A 5,788-nucleotide genomic window follows, 5' to 3' on the forward strand; every position below is an offset into this window, starting at 1 on the left:
CTAGGGCCTAATATTTCCTATTCTAATATAAAGAAGTTTGTAAATGATCTCTGGGAATCTGCTGGAAGTTTTTAACAATAATTTTTAAAAAATTTAAAAATCTGTCTTGCATTGTGTATTTTCAGCTGTTTTAAAAGGAAACATGAAATGCGCAGCTGAAGTTTTTTTTCCACATTGTAACGGTACAATGCCATGCTATTCTGTAGCTAACTGGGCCTAACATGACTTGCCCATCCATGTGGAGGCAGTGGAGACCATAAGATTTGTTAAAAGAGACATTTTACAGCTTTTCTTGGAATTTAACATAGTTGTGTATGCTCTGTGAATGACAACTGTAAAGAGGACAAAAAGAAAATTCTTAATTCAGCCCTTTGTATAAGTTGTATCATCTTTGAAGAAAAAGTTGATTTCTGGGTTTTGGTTGTATGCTATTGACCACTACTCTTATTGGCTGTCTCAGTGGAGGGGAGAAGTAAGGGATATGGTCATTGAGAATGGTGGTGATAAACTCAGCCTGTGACCATACGTATTCTCGGCGTCTAACAATGCATCGAAACATGATACCATGATGCAAAAATGGGTCGATGTGCATTGTGGACGATGGACATGCTATTAATTATAATATACAAATTATGTAAGTGTATTGTTTGAACACTAAAGTTGGCAAACTACCAGCACCAATCAACACTTCCCTCCAGCACTCCTCCTGCCTCCCAGCTCTAGCGTCGTTAGCAGATTATGAAACATCGTGGATACAGTCATCACTTTTCTTTATTCAAATCTGGCACAAAATATCATGAAAATATTGAATTGTGAACCCAATACTGCGAATGGAATCAAACTGAATCGAATCCTGAGTGTATGGTAACACTTCTAAGATGTGTTCCCAACCATTTTTGTTGATATTAATTTGATGTGAAATAATTGGAAATGTAGACAAATTACTCAACTAATACTGTAAAAATAATCTCTAAATCATACACCTTAAAAACTCATTGTAGATGAACAAAAATGAACAAAAAGGGGCAAAAGGAATAATTGTTCAGGTACCATAAATTGATAAGTACTTTGTTGTTACACTGTTGCTGTGAAGTACTGTTTTGAATGATCTATGGTAAGAAGTAAGTAGATTTTTTGCAACACTGAGATTCAGTTTTGGCCCATTACTCCCAGCAAACCATCTTTAATTCCCCTTTCCCATCTTCTCCTCTTTCTTGGCTAAATACTCCTCTAATATGAAGAACTTGTACGTTTGCCCAGCTGAAGACTTGTAAAACAGAAGAATGGCTGAAAAATTTTGCCTTCAAAACTGGATCAATTGGTGTCTTCAGTCTCCAAACAATTATTAGGTGTTGTTAAAAGGAAAGGTGATATAACACAAGCTCCTGTTCCAACTTTTTTGGAACATTTGGTAGGCATCAAATTTGGAGTGAGAGTATATTTACAAAAAAAAACAATTAAGTTTATTAGGTAAAACATCAAATATTGTTTTTTTGTACTATTTTTAATTAAATGCTTGTCACACTGAATCACTGCTTTCTGTTTGTTAGTATTTCACAAACTGTACCAACTTTTTTGAAATTGGGGTTATACAATGTTAATAAAAAGTTAATCACTAACTGCATCTGGAAGCAACAAGAACTGAGTGTCTGGAGCTTTATGAAATTTAGGCACACAAGTCTAGGATCACTATGCACAATAATAGGTGTTGGCTTGAGTGACGTAAAGCATGCTGCCACTGGACTCTAGAGCAGCAGAAAGTGAGAAGAAACTCAACTGAGTGCAGAGGCTTATTTTGCATTCAAGAACACTGATTAATTTTCTAAGCAGCAGGGAGGTGAATTCCATCCATTTTGCTATCCACTAGCTATGTTACAGCTATTTTTGATTCTACCAGCATTTGAAATGGCTGTTCATCATTTCTGGATAAAAAGAAGAGTTTACTAAGAAAAACCTGAACAGAGTTCAAGTGTACTTAAAACTTGTGTGCATTCAGAACTTATTTAAGTTGTCTTTAAGTTATCCATTCTTTATACAGGAAGGTTTTGGACATGTGATCTCTGAAAAAAGAGAAGATGTTGCTGTTGGTGTTTTCAAAACAATAATTAAAATCATAAAAGAAGTTAATTCAGCCTTTGTATAATTTAAACTCCTCAGTGTTGCTGCTGTACTGAGAATAGTCCACCAACCAAAGAGTATCCAGCCAACAGCGTCCTTTGGGCAGCGTCCTGTAACCACTAATGAAGAACTAGACGATGACCCACACAAACTGTGCAACAGTTTGCAGCTACTGTCTCTGACTTGGACCAACAAGATAGAAGTGTCTAATAGAGTGGACAGTGAGTGGACACATTGTTTAAAAAGTCCAGCAGCACTGTCTGATCCAGTCATACCAGCACAACACAAACTAATGCCATCACCTTGTCACAGTGCTGAGAATGATTCAAAGTTGTGTTAGCCTCAAGCTAATGGTGGAGTATATTTACAGTTTATAGCAGCTCTCTTAATTAAGCACAGATATTTGGAGTTTGTTACAGACATTCAAGTGACATATATTTTGCTGTGGATGTACAGTTTGGAAGATTTAAGCTCAAACTTTGTCTCTGAATATCACTGGAGCCTTTTAGGAGTAATGATAAAACTACTCTGCACATGCAGCCTGCCTATGAACCCTTTTCGTTACAGGATTATTACCTACTAAGAAGTGAAAACTTATTGGGTATATTGGGCAGAGTCATGTGCAAAAGCTGCAGTTACAATTAGGGATGCATCCATAACATTTTTTTCAGTCAGACCAAGAAAAAGTATGAGTACATATTTTTTAGTATTTGATGATATCAAGTCTGATATCATACTGAATTACTTACTTAGAATGAAGTAGTTGTTAGTGTAAATGAGTGCAATGCACCTTAACAGTAAGTTAAGTAATCAAAATCTAGCTGTTTTATTTGACATGCATTAGCTAGCTATAGCCCTATTCAGCTGGATTAGTTTTATCTGTTGAGTAGCTCTAATATGAGTGATTACTAATGAGATTCACGATTTTAATCCAGTATGAATCTGCCATGTCCTGCTAAGTTTTTACAAGTCTGATAAGTAACGATTCTGGAATGAATTACCTTCTATAATTGACTGAACTCTTTGAATCGACATCATAGTAATGTAATAATAAAACCAGGTACTAGTGCTGAACGATATATACAGATTTTGGCAACATAGGCTGCCATCGAAATGATGTCTTTTTTAGAGAAGGCTTTTCTTATTTCAGCAAGACAGAGCCAAACCACATTCTGCATGTCTTACCACAGCATAGCTTCATATTAAAAGAGTCCAGGTGCTAAACTGACCTGCCTGCAGTCCATACCTGTCACTCACTGAACACATTTGGCGCATTATGAAATCCGAACCGTTGAGCTATATCAAAGAAGATCGAGAAAACATTTACTTTCAAAACTACAGCAATTGGTCTCCTCAGTTCCTAAACGCTTAGTTGTTAAAACGAGTGTTGTCAAAAGAAGAGGTGATGAAACACAGTAGTAAACATACCCCCGTCCCAACTTTTTTGAAACGTATTGTTGGCATCAGATCCAAAATGGGCATATATTTTTCAAAAAACAATAAAATATTTCAGTTTCAATATTTGATCTCTTGTCTTTGTACTGTTTTCAATGAAATATAGGGTTTAAATGATCTGCACATCGCTGCATTTTGCTTTTAGTTACATTTTGCCCAGCGTCCCAACTTTTAACAAAGTAATTCAAAGAAGTTTGGTGTGAAATGAGCCATTCTAGTGAAACTTAACAAATCAGCATTGTTCCCAGAGGAGGTGATAAGGACCAGATGTCTGAAGTGTTTAATACCTCACAAAAAGCTATTGCATGAAATACACTGCCTGATGCCTGAGACATTGTCTTATGATACAGTGCTCAAAGCTTTGTGACACTTCCGTCATGTTTTTTAGATTTATTTTGTTCATGTGGAAGTTATTTGATCAATCAATACTTTGGGTTCAATTGAACAAATAGTCCCTAAAGGAAATATATTTTTTCAGATGAACCACTATTTTACTATTATCAACATTACATATGAAAAATCAGAAGACAAATGTAGGTTCACTGGTTCCATCAGACAACTCTGAATGACTTTGTTGACGTCTAAACAATCGAGTTATGCAGAGGAATTCCCCTTTAATGCAAAAAATATACATATGTCCTATTTACTCCAGCACCGCTTACTTGTACTTCGAGGAGGAGAAGGCTGAAAGGTTCCATTTTCAGAGCATGATACTGTTGATTCTCCAAAAAGAGTAAAACCTGCATTACAAACATATGTGACCACCTGTCTGTATTCATATTCTTAAATCAAGTGGTTCTTCAGGCTGTCCATTCGGTATCTCAGGAGGTGGTGGACACTTGACCGCTAAAGGGGAAAAAATGTACACATTTAGCTGGATCAGGAATATGAAGGATCTAGATTATCTCCTGTAATCAAATTAGCATCTTTTTAAATATATTTCTTATACCTAGGAATACAGTTCTGTGGTTTTTGGTATGTTCTTGAGAAGGACACTGTGCCATGAGATGAGGACCTGTTCATGCAGGGGTCAACCGATTACTGGCTCGACGATATTCAGCATTTTTCAGATTATCGGAATCAGCACTTGAACTTGCTTCTTGCCGATAAGAACGATTTTTGTTATTTTTGTGCGTAGCTGACGAAACCATGATCAGAGAAACACACTTTTGTTGTCTGGCCCAAAGTTCTGCCCAGAGCGTTATTGGATTGCTTGATATGTGGATGACAGATCGAATACAACCAAACGAATTCTGTTGTCTGTCACTATGTCCTGCCTGCAGCACAACTGTACTGACAGAAATGTGTTAAGTAAATTCAATCAAACGTGCTTTTCAGTGTTTGTGAGAGACACAGGTTAATGATGCACCACTCTGACTTTTCTGGAGTTGATTGCGACTCTCAACTCCTGCCGCTGGAATCGATGGAGTCAACACCTCAACTCCACTTAATTTTAGTCAAGACAGCCCAGAGCAGAGATTAAACTATCTTAAATGCAGTTTACCCAGTATTTTGGGGTACGTACAGATTATAGTAATATGATAAAAGCTCGAAGATCATACCAAGCAGCGTTAGGTGGCTTGTCAAATGATTACAGTTGACTAATGTTTCAACACATCTTACCATCAGCCTATTTCACATAATGAGGTTGCTGAAGGGACCTTGAGCAGGCAAGAGGATGAGGGAAAACTCAGAGCAGTCATAATTCTTTGAAAGTGAATTAATACTAACCGGTTAACCCGGATTTAAAATAAAGTTTTTACTCCAGGCGCAGCAATTGCACAGGCACCAGAATGTAACTGCAGCATCTTTTAAGGTGGGACAAAATAATTTGGATTAAAACTTCAGTTTTATCCTCTTTCCCACAAAGTTCAGTGAAAAAATGTTGTTTATTTTTGGATTTCATCATTTCTGATATTTGTTCATTACGATCCTAATCATGAAGAAAACAAGGAGCTTGGTTTTCCATAGCAGAGTTAGGGTACAGTTAAGTGGTGGTGTTGTTTAAAGGCGGGTAATTGAACTCATACTGCTCAAACACTTTTCTGCTTTAAAGTTACACGTGCTTAAGTTAAATATCAGTCGAGCCAATTACAATGAAAAAACATTGAGTCGACTCCAAGCACTTCAACTTGCATTGGCCAAGAGTCAACCTCGATTCCCAGATGTGTTGGAGTCGAAGAATGGATTATTTTGGACTCGGCTCCCCATCACT

Source organism: Colossoma macropomum, unplaced genomic scaffold (genome assembly GCF_904425465.1).
Source record: "Colossoma macropomum unplaced genomic scaffold, Colossoma_macropomum, whole genome shotgun sequence".
NCBI lineage: Eukaryota > Metazoa > Chordata > Actinopteri > Characiformes > Serrasalmidae > Colossoma > Colossoma macropomum.